Source organism: Lepisosteus oculatus, chromosome 12 (assembly GCF_040954835.1).
Source record: "Lepisosteus oculatus isolate fLepOcu1 chromosome 12, fLepOcu1.hap2, whole genome shotgun sequence".
NCBI classification, from domain to species: Eukaryota; Metazoa; Chordata; class Actinopteri; order Semionotiformes; family Lepisosteidae; genus Lepisosteus; species Lepisosteus oculatus.
The window spans coordinates 27,236,378-27,248,218 of NC_090707.1; the positions used below are offsets into that span (position 1 = coordinate 27,236,378).

General features: G+C 46.4%; 1 long non-coding RNA gene across 2 annotated transcripts; it reads right to left on the reverse strand.

Annotated features, from left to right (window-relative positions):
• Nucleotides 1-805: 805 nt before the first annotated feature.
• Nucleotides 806-3,639, reverse strand: LOC107078802 (uncharacterized). 2 transcript variants are annotated; one of them, XR_001479774.2, is made up of 4 exons: nt 3,527-3,639; nt 2,463-2,567; nt 1,726-1,802; nt 806-876 (listed from the first exon to the last, which is right to left on the reverse strand). It is a non-coding gene; the product is annotated as an uncharacterized lncRNA (long non-coding RNA). The 2 variants fall into 2 exon arrangements; XR_001479773.2 differs by lacking the exon at nt 3,527-3,639 and adding an exon at nt 2,992-3,249.
• Nucleotides 3,640-11,841: the final 8,202 nt, after the last annotated feature.

Below are 11,841 nucleotides of genomic sequence, written 5' to 3' on the forward strand. Positions count from 1 at the left end.
GGACAACAGCCTGTGACCAAGAACACTGACTAAGCACCTAAAAAACTCTCAACTTCATTTCTTCAAAAAGAAATTTACAATATGCAATAATAGCTGTGTTTCTCTTCTTTCTACACTAAAAACCTAAGTGCATTTTGTTTCAGAAATGTAGTAGATTCCAGCACAGGTATGGAATGATGGAGAGGCATGTCCTGTCTGGTGTGACACATGAATTTTGTGTCTGTAAATAAATAAAGAAAGACTTTATTCAATGCTTCAACAAGCTTTTGAAATAACTTATTTGTAATATATTAAGAAACTATAAAGAACATTATTGGAATTACTTTCCTACGTATAACCATACGTTATGGTTTGGTTTCACCAATACCCCTCAACAGCTTTTTGGACTCTAATTTACAGTCTATCAGTAATATTACAGACCTAGAATAAGTGAAATGATACAATAAGAACAATCACTGAACCTGATGAACGTCACATCAATACTTTTTTAATGTGATAGAAATTGCATAAATGTGCTCTAGAGAACGTTCCTTCCTTAAAACATATTCCTAATCAACCTAAATTTAAAACAAAAAACATGCAAGATTTATTTAAGTTGTAAAACTCTCAACATTTTCCCTCATTCAATGTTCATGCAATGGATAGAAAGATATAAAGAGAGTTCATCCTTTACAATCCCTTGGATCCTACATGCTGACAACAGTTGAGTCTGCAAAGAAACAAACTTGCAAACAAACTAAAACAACTCAATGTAATAATTCGAATGGACTCAGACATCATACATCACGATGAAGCCGCTGGCTTACCTGTCCAAGAACAAACTGCCTGAAGACTTACGCTCTAGGGCTGGGTGAAAAGCAGAAGAGTTTGCGCCCCCTGTAGGGAGAAAAATAAATCAGCCGCTTTACTGAGAAAAAGGTTCAACAGATTCCTGGAAACTGAATGCTTTTTGAAATATAAATTGACTTTGGATGTGTGTGGCACACCAACAAAAGACAATGAACTCTCTCAGCTGTATCCTTCTGCATTCATTGTCAAGTATTCTTGTACTCATACTCTTCATTTTAACCTTTCTTTCCAAACATTTTAACATTATCCAGTTATACTCCCTATTTAAGTCTTAAAACTGATAAGCCAAAAAATTAAACTTTGATAACATCTTGTTTCCAAAGAAACATGCTAATGACTCTCATGCAACGGCATTCAGATAAAAAATAGTCCACAAACCTGCCAACAACATATCCAACATTCACAGCTCTAATGACAAAGAGGTTGACTGATATTCATCCAGAACAATAGAAAAAGCCAAAAGTTAAGACTAAACTCTTTGAGGGCGACCATGAGCTACTTTGTATGGCCCAAATGAGACAAATATCTAGTATGTGTTGACAGAAATGGATTCTATCCAAAATATACTTGAGACTTTAATATATACAGTAGGAAAGGACTTTCAGAAATTTAGAGAATATGAAAAGGTCTCTGTAAGCTCTCCTGAATTCAGTCCTCCTCTGCTTCATGCAAAGACATTTTTTGGCTCAAAGTGACCATGGAGTATTACTGTATTAACACTGGTGGTGATGGGTAGAATTCTTACCATGTGATTCATTGCAGCTTAACATTTCCTGAGGAGAGTGTGTCAGGGTAAAACAGAAACACCCTTTACACATGTTTTGAACAATATAAGAAGGACAGGGCTGACAAGGAACAGAGAATGGTTGGTCATACCTTCACTCCCTGTGGACAAGACGCTAAAGTCCAGGTGCAAAAGGGGCTGTTGGCTTTAATTCTGAAGAATCCTCTATCTGGGGAGGTGAGAGTCAATTAATTTAAAGAAAAAAACATTACCGATTGCAAAACAGGTTTAAAAACAAACACGAAAAAATATTTTTCAATAAAAACATTAAAATATGATGTTGTTTTTTCATACTTGAGTTTATGACTGTCAATAGTATGTGAATTTGCCAACCTAGTTTAGTTGTTAGTACCACATTGATGTAAGAATCTCATCAAGCAGCACACTGGAGAGCCATAACCCGAATTCTGTATAGTGTTGCTAATGTGGCAGAGCAAAGGTAGCGATGCACTGTGCACAGTATGATATCGCATTAAACACTGAAATTGGCCCCGTGGATGAACCAGGGTGAAAAAAAACATACCTCTTCAAAACGAAAATTGAACAGGTCAGCAAACTAGACAAGTCTAGGATTCTAATCAACACAATATTTCTCTCGGGTGATCAATATTCTTAATTCCAAGAACCGTTTCAATTGGAAAACCTCTGAGGCAAAAAAATAAGGGGGAAATGCTGGAAGTTTTAAGATATTTAAGAATACCTCCAGGATGGAGATTTAAGGACCAAACAGGAGGAACAACGTGCATGTGGTAACCCTATAACGTAAACAGAAGTGCTGTATGTGTAGAGTACACATCCTATATAAATACAGCAAATACTCTATCCTTACCTTGTACCCTAGTCATGTTTTCACATCCACTGCTGCTTCTTAGGATTTCAACAGCTTCATTATTGCTTGAGTGGTCAGGATGCACACTGACTCACTGACCTGTCGCTGGAAACACAGCACACAGAACATACTGAAATGCAGGGGGACCCTGCTTTTACGCCATTGACCACACCCTTAAAGGGAGTCCAACAGTAACTTTCTAGTTAAATCATTGCAAAAAGGGTTTTGTATTATATAAAAATAATGTGCTATATACGTAACTGTCTTGTTTTACACCTATGGGTGACTGAGATGTTTATGTGATTTTTACGTCTTTTCCATGCCCCGACATTACGGCCTCTGAACACAAAGCCCCCAACAAGGTTCAGAGAACCGTCGAGAAGCACAAGCAGACTAAGTCGCCTTAGAAGTTAAATGTCATTTTCCTCAATACAGTACAGGGTGTCCTTATTTTTCACATATACAGTTTTCAATGTAACTTAATGTAGTACTGTACTGTACATAATAGTTTAATTTAAAAGTATTTTACTGTGTGTTGTTTCATCTTCTGCAGCACTGCACGTTCGCGGTACACGACGCCATCTTGTGCGGGAACAGCCTCCCCGTCTCTCATCAGAGTCGTGCGTGGAGAGTCACACGCAGGATTTCTCTCTCGCTCACACAGTCTGTCTCTTTTACTGTTTATTTTTCATTTCCAAGTGTTTCCAGAACGTATAAAAGACGTTTTAATTACATTTAAGTGCTTAACTTAAGAAGTACTATATTACAGTAACCATTCTGTTAATACACAGAAAACGTGAATGGACATTACTACTATCGACTTGCAGTACATCATGCCCTGGTTCCTATTATATTTTTAACACATTGGTACTTGAGGAGATGTCGCACATAAAGCCCTCCGTAGACTATTGACTAACCACTGTTTCCCTTATTTCTTGTTGGAAATCATTCCCCGCTTATCGTCTCTGTTTTACGGTGCCCGTCGAAGACATTAAGTCAAATACCGGCACTTCAGATTTTACTACAGTATGTCTGTGCCCGGGGTACCGCTACACTGGACTCACGCAAATTCTGTGGTTCCCATGATAATGTTTTCTCGGTGAGGAGAGTTTCCATTACTCAGGCGGCGAGCTCCTCCCGCTGGTGAGGACCGCGTCTCCACCAGGGCTGCTTCCCACGCCTGCGGGAGCTTCTGCATATTATCTCACGATTCTTCACGGACATTTTCAACTATCCGTATTTTAACGAAGTCAGGAAAACACCCAAGGGAATTTGATTTTGTTTTTTATTTCGTTTATTTACTGATTAGTATAGTAGTATAATGTATAGTGACGTCCTGCCTGCTTTCTATTACAGTTTAAAACTTGGAATTTTAAGTACTTCATAAATTACTGACCAAGATGTTAAAAGCAGCTCATATCCTGTCAGATTTTGCTAACGTTAGCTTTTTACAGGTACTGTACATAAATTCTGCTAAGTGTGAAAGTTATACTGTACATTTGTTTTAGGAAGCAAACGTCAAACATAAATGGCATTTTTCACAAGACTTTCTAAGTCTCTCCTTAATTAAAGGATATATAACCACCTTTCATAAATAAAATTTGTCCTTTGTAAAAGTTGTTCTCTGTGCCCCATTGTATCCAGTACAGATGGTGTGGATTGAAATAATCCAATCCGTTTAGTCTAAAATGATTTATATCACTTACATGGACAGTGGCCTCGCAGCTATCGTCAGTATAATGTACGCAGGCGAACATCTCTCTCTGTCAGTCCGACAGTTAACGGCATCAACCAGGGGTTTGTGTGCGAGTCTGTTGTTTAATTCGTGTCAGTGTGTACAAGACGATGAATTCCCACACTTTTTATCAATTATTACTTAATATAATTATTTTAGTTCCAATATATTGTAGCGTTTACAGGTTCTTTTCAGAACAAAGGACGAGTGGAGACGCGATTAACAAACAACCATTAGCTTTATTCATTAACAACCAGCAGCCATATCACCCTGCAACTCACAACTGGCAACCCACTGAAGCTAAGCAGGTGTGAGCCTGGTCAGTACCTGGATGGGAGACCTCCTGGGAAAAACTAAGGTTGCTGCTGGAAGAGGTGTTAGTGGGGCCAGCAGGGGGCGCTCACCCTGTGGTCCATGTGGGTCCTAATGCCCCAGTATAGTGATGGGGACACTATACTGTAAACAGGCGCCGTCCTTCGGATGAGACGTAAAACCGAGGTCCTGACTCTCTGTGGTCATTAAAAATCCCAGGGCGCTTCTCGAAAAAAGAGTAGGGGTGTAACCCTGGTGTCCTGGCCAAATTTCCAATTGGCCCTTACCAATCATGGCCTCCTAATAATCCCCCTCTATGAATTGGCTACATCACTCTGCTCTCCTCCCCACTGATAGCTGATGTGTGGTGAGCGTTCTGGCGCACTATGGCTGCCGTCGCATCATCCAGGTGGATGCTACACATTGGTGGTGGTGGAGGGGAGTCCCCATTACCTGTAAAGCGCTTTGAGTGGAGTGTCCAGAAAAGCGCTATATAAGTGTAAGCAATTATTATTATTATTATAACCACACAAAACCAAACACAGGATATACACGCACATGAGGAGACTGACGGAACACGTACACATCGTTAGGGTTGTAATTACCTAACAACACACTATACTTTTACAAGACTACACAGGGCACTCGAACTACTAGGACATTATTTACACAGGTAGGGTCAGCCGCTGGTCATCGTGCTGACCCTCAGACTCTCCCCAGCTACCACTCCCAGCATGCCCAGCGGTACTACAAGCACCTAGGGGCGCTTCCTCCTCACCACCAGGCGAGGGCGTTACACTGCCCCCACCTGAAGCGTCTGGTGTCTCGCCGACGTCGAACACCCCCCTCAGGCTGTACTCGTACTCGGCTAACTGCTGTGGAACCCTGCGTGAGTGGCCGCTGCGCCGCGGTGATGGCTGGCAGCCCACGGACGCCCCATTATTGGCCGGCTCCAGCCCTGGCTGCTCCTCTAGAGCCTCCCCACACGGCTCCTCCTCCCGGGCCCGGTAGGGGGCCAGGCGGTCTCGGTGCAGCACCACCACACTCCCCCGTGTTCGCAACCGGACACGGTAGCAGACCTCGCCCACCACCCCGAGTACCTCAGCGGGCCCCTCCCACGACGGCGCCAGCTTAGGGCTGAGGCCTTTGCGGCGGCGCGGGTTGTACACCCAAACCGAGTCCCCGGGCTGGAAGGCAGGCCCCCTGCAGCGCAGGTCGTAGTGCCACTTCTGCTGGACCCCCGCCTGTGTCAGGTGGGTCCGTGCAAAGCTGTGCACCCGCTGCATCTGCTGCCGCAGGTCCCACTCGTAGTCCGGTCCAGCCGGCGGTGCCAACCAGTGGATTCCTGGACCGCGGTCCTATACGCCCAGAGCGCAAGGGGGAGGTGGCAGTCCCAGTACCGTTGGTGCCGGCCACCAAGACGTAACGGTTCCCGGCCTCGGTGTGCGGAAATGGGCCTAAAACTTCCACCCCCACCCGCTCCATAGGAGCCCCCACCTGGTGTTGTTGGAGGGGGGCCCGAGAGCGCTCGGGGGGACCCTTCTGCGCCACGCACACCGCACACGTTCGGCAGTACCGCTCCACGTCCTGGTGGCAAAGACCCCAATAAAAATGGCCTCGGAGACCCTGCAGGGTTTTTTTACCACCCTGCCCCACACCCGGCTGGCCATGCACTGCTCGGAGCACCGCCCTGCGGAGCGACCGAGGCACCACCAGCTGCCACCGTACCTCGCCACTCGAGGGTACCCACCACCCCCGGCGCAGCACCCCGTCCTTTACCTCCAAGGCCTCCCACAGGGCGCAGAGGGCCTTGACGGACTTCGGGTGCGGGGCGAGCTCCTCTCGCGTAGGCCGCACTCCTACTGCCCCCCAGCGGAGCACCGGCCCCACGTCAGGATCAGCTGCCTGACGCTGCGCCAGGTCTGGCAGGCCCACCCCCAGCGGCCCCTCCCGGGCCGTGGCCGCGGTGCTCACCTCCGCCATGGTGCGGACAGCCTCCTCACGCTGCTCCCGCTGGGCGCAGTGGTGGCAGTCCGCGGCCTCGCAGGGGCGCCGCGAGAGAGAGTCGGTATTGAGATGGCGAGACCCTGCACGGTGCACGACAGTAAAGTCGTACTCCTGCAGGATCTCTATCCATTGTGCCATCTGCCCCTCCGGCTCCTTAAAGTGGAGCAGCCAGGTGAGGGACGCATGGTCGGTCCTCAGCCGGAACCAGGTCCCGAACAGGTAAGGCCTGAAGTGGTGGACCGCCGCCATCACCGCCAGCAGCTCGCGACGGGTCAAGCAGTAGTTCCGTTCAGCCCTAGTCAAAGCCCGACTATATTAGGCCACTACGCGTTCCCCATCCGGCCCCTCCTGCGCCAACACCGCATCCACCCCCGAGTTACTCGCGTCGGTATCGAGAACATACGGCAACCGCGGGTCGGGGTAGGCCAGCACGGGGGCCCCCACCAGAGCTTCACGTTAACCGGCCAAAGGCAGTCTCACAGCCCGAGTCCCAGTCGAAACGATGGCCCTTGTCGGTGAGGCGGTGCAGCGGGGCAGCGATGCTGGCAAAGTCCCGGACGAACCTCCGGTAGTACGAGGCCAACCCCAGAAAGTTGCGGAGCTCCGCGACGGTGCGTGGAGTCGGCCAGCTCTTCACTGCGGCGACCTTACCTGGGTCCGTAGCCACCCCTCGCGGTCCAACAACATGTCCCAGGAAGGTCATCTCCCGCCGCAGGAGCTCGCACTTGCGGGGGTTGAGCCTCAGGCCAGCAGGGTGGATGCAGGCCAGCACCGCCTGGAGGTTCGTCAAGGCCTGGTGGAAACCCCGGGCATGAACCAGCAGATCGTCCAGATACAGCACACACTGGTTCCGCGGGACAGATGCCAGCACCCTTTCCATTAGCCTCTCGAACGTCACCGGGGCATTGCACAGGCCAAAAGGCATGACAGTAAACTGCCAGAGGCCCTGGCCGATGGAAAAGGCCATCTTCGGACGAGCATCAGGAGCAAGCGGTACCTGCCAGTAGCCGCAGCGGAGGTCCAGGGAGCTGAACCAGGTCGACCCGGTGATGTAGTCCAGGGCGTCATCTATCCTCGGCAGGGGGTAGGAATCTTTCCGGGTGACCTCGTTCAGCTTGCGGTAGTTGACGCAGAACCTCCACGAGCCGTTTTTTTTTTACCAGTACAGCTGGCGCCGACCAAGGGCTTGCGGAGTGCTCAATCACCCCCGCTGTGGCCATCTCCCGGATCTTTTCCTCGGCGGCTGTCCGCTTGGCGTGAATCATGCATCCCGGTGGGATGCGGATGGGCCGAGCGTTGCCGGTGTCAATCTCGTGTTGGACCAGGGCAGTGCGGGTGCAGTCCTCATCTCTCGCCGCAAAGAGATCCTCGTTCTGGGCGAGTAGCTCCTGGAGCAGCTGCCGCTGGTCCTGTTCGAGGCCCTCGCAGCTCAGCTGGTAGAGATCCTCAACGGCGCGCCTCGCTTCCACGCAACGCTCGGCCCCCGCTGCCGCCGCCTTGTCTTGCCCCCCGGCTGACTTGGGGGCAGGATCCGGCACGCTCGCTCCCTGGCTCACAGGCCTGGTCTTTTTATGCTGACCCTCAGACTCTCCCCGGCTACCACTCCCAGCATGCCCAGCGGTACTACGAGCGCCTAGGGGCGCTTCCTCCTCACCACCAGGTGAGGGCGTTACAATATTATGTATTTGTGTCAACTTAAATAAAGGAAGAGTTTGTAATTTAGTTTAGAGTTAACATATTAATAATAAAGGTATATATTAGTGATTATGATAAAACCTCAGACCAGGGTAAAGTTAGCTTGAAGTTCGAAAACGATTTTGGCACGCCTGTAGCGCTTTCGCGAAACCTCTTAGAGTTGCGAGAACACTTGCTTTGTATGCTTTCTCAGCCTTCACTTTGTCGTTTGTATTACATTTTTTTGACCAAGCACGAATATTCTTTTGTCCATACCTTCGCAATGGAAGCACAGAACGCCTTCAAACCAAATGCATTTTAAAGACCACAACTTGTGGAAATTTCCACAGCCTCTACATCAAACCATCAGTGAGCTAATTATCTTTTTTTTAAACCTCCGGTTTTTCATCGATACGAAATAACGCACTAAGTGGAACCCGGGGGACCGCTGTGTACACACGTTCACAACGCGAGAGATATTGTTCAATACGGCTTCGTGCGAAAAACCCATATATAACCATAGGAGGCAGAACAGCGCAGTCTCCAATTACCCACACTGTAAGCACGGGAATAAAGCTTTGTTTGATTTCTGAAAACCTTCCTTTACGTCCTGTTTTCATTCAGGTAAGGGTCAACTATATTCACAATACTACTGACAGCAGGAAGAATAAAATATTCTTTACTCAGCAGCTTATTAAAAACTGCACCCATGATGTTTGAACCAATTTTTTTACACAGAACACTGACACTGCTTTGCGTTCTGAATCTCTTTTTCTCGTGCTTTTATTTAATGTGGCACAATGCACTGGAATAGGGGTATTCTGTTCACAAACCAATAGCATTTTAACCACAGCACCCACAATGCTTAGTGTTTTACACACTAAGCAAGTTCTTTGACCTTTCCCAGCTTTGTTTTGGGTTGTGGAATTTTTCCTTATCTTGTTATGATTTTTTGAAGATAACACTACAGGTAATACATTGAGATAGGGGGTCTTCTTCATGACTCAACAGCTTTTTAAGTACAACAGCCACAGTGCTGCAACCAGGTGTTTTACACACCAGACAGCCCCCCTAACCTTATACAACCTTGCTTTGGGTTGTGAACTTTTGTTTTGTGATTTTTTGACTGTAATCAAGTGTTGTGCACACAAGGCAGGCCTCCTGACCTTTCACAGTCATGCTGTGTTGTGTGAAACTTTAATTCTCTTTTTAGGATTTTTTGAACATGGCAACTTCCACCGAGATGGGTGGGGTGCTCAGAATCAACCTGAACTCATAGAAAAACAAGGATGCCCCCAAGACACCTGCACCCCCCTCCTGGACCACTCTGGTATCAACACCCCCAAACCCATCCATACCAGCTAACAAGACTCAGAATCGGTGCAACCCTCCAACCTGGACAAAGAGCAGGATGGGACAAGAACCTGCACTACACTATGTACCCCTCATCCAGACCAGCAGGACAGCCGGACCACAGACAGCAATTTCATGTAACTCCCCTGTTGACTCCAACAGAAAAGCTGAACTGACCCCCACCAGCATGGCTACGCTGCAGCTCTGGTCACACCAGCAGGCCCAATGGGCTCGGAGCTGGGGGACATATGGCACCTCATGAGCTTGACCTGCACCAAGCCCTCGAGCTGAACCAACAGTTTTTTACAACACACAGGTTTGTATTTTTGGGCTGAAGATGAAAATGTCTAACATAGATTTGTTTTGGTTCTAGCAAACAATAATAATAGTTGTTAAAATCCAGACACACATAATGAGATCACTCTCTGTCAGCATGTGTAACATTCTGGGCCTGGGCTTCTCTGTATTTGGACTGAAGGGAGTTCAACAACATTATTAAATGGACTGACATCATAATCTGACAAGATACATTGCTTAGGGGAGACTTGACCACCCACTGTCCCCCTGGTATCGTGAAGCTCATTGTCCCTTGGCTTACCAAAACCAGAATCACTTGGGGCTCCGGGGATTTGTATGGTACAAAGTCTTAAAACAGAACATTTTTGAATTGTCTATAAAAAACAACCAATATCCCTTGGATTTCCCAAACACAAAGTTGGAGCAAGTATACTAACTTCATACCCTCAAACTACAAAAGGCCTGTGGCGTAGACAGGGTAAACAACAGCATCATGTGACATAGCAGAGGTCTGACAAGCCCTGTTTAAATTACTCAACCCCATCCTGAAGTAAGGATGTTTTCCTTTGGCCTGGAATCCAGGACTGATCACATCCGTCTATAAGGGTACAGACACACCTGACTTAACAACTACCAGGGCATGTGTGTGAACAGTAACCTGGGCTAGCTATTCACCAGTATCTTCAATACCCTATTACTGGCACCTTACCAAACTCCTGAATAGGAGTCAGATCAACTTCATATGAAGCTGGCACATATCTGACCACATATGCACTCAACACACACTTTTAAATGAACATAGTGACCTGTGTCTTTAATTTCTAAAAATCAATAGGCTTTATTTTGAACAAACGATAAATATACAAACTTTCAAAGTGGGGTAAGAGGTACAGTCCACAACTGAATTATTTTAGTGTAATCGGAAAGTACAAGCGGTTTGAAAATACCTACACAAATCATTTGAGGAAGACGGTGTTGGTTTTTGTATCATTTGGGTTTGTGTTGTCTCTTATTGAGATCTCCAGTCACCTGCCCTTATAGATGCCTCTTTTGCTTATGTGTTGTTAGAAATTCAGCTCGCCTGTGTGCCTGCTACTAGGGGTTTTTTTTAAAAAGGAATAGGTTGGTTTTCTATTTGTTTTGTCCCCTCGCCCAGTAACAGTTTACTATAGCGGGGATTCTGGGTCCTCTCTCCATACAGTTTGTCTCCTTTTGCATTGTTTCCAGACCTGAGCTGATTTGAGTTCTTCATGGTACTGGGGAGGTCTAACAGAAGTGATTGGTGGTGGATCTGCCGTCTGCCCAGACAGGAAGGTACTGTAGATACGGTATATGTAAACAGGTTTTAGCATTAATGTTTTACATACAATCACCCTTTCCAAATGGTGAGAAAACAGGACACAGCCTTTCAAGGGACTTTTGTTTTTCCTACAGTATTAATGGTTACGGTGGGTTTTAACTCTTTGTGGAGATAAGCTATTTTTATCTTCTTTTCTTTGGTGTAGGTTCAGGAATGCATGGGCTTTCTTTTCTTCCATGTCTTGTTTCTTTGTTCAGTTGTTTTGTATTCTTTCTGTTTTGTCCCCTTGTTTTTGTGCTGATGCTAGAATTTCTGCTGGCTTTTCCATGTTTTTCCTTTTTGCTCTTTGATTTAATTTTTTCCTCTCACCCACTTTTCCTTATTTATCTCAATGTGATATTTTGCACTTCTTCTCAGCTGTTGAGTCTCTTGCACTTTCTTCCCTGTTATCAGCATTGTCTGATGTTGGATTGCATTTCAAGGTCCTTATTTTTTAGTAATCCTGTTATTTTTTCCATTGTTATTCTCCTCTTTTATTGTACTATTGCTGTTATTGCTATGTCTGCCCACATAGTTTATTTTATTCTTAAACAACATACTAAATAATATAAGAATACATGTTGTGCTCCTCTCTTTCCTGCTACTTGCACTCCTGATACTGTCTTCAAATAATTCCAACATTTTAGAGCTCTATATATTCA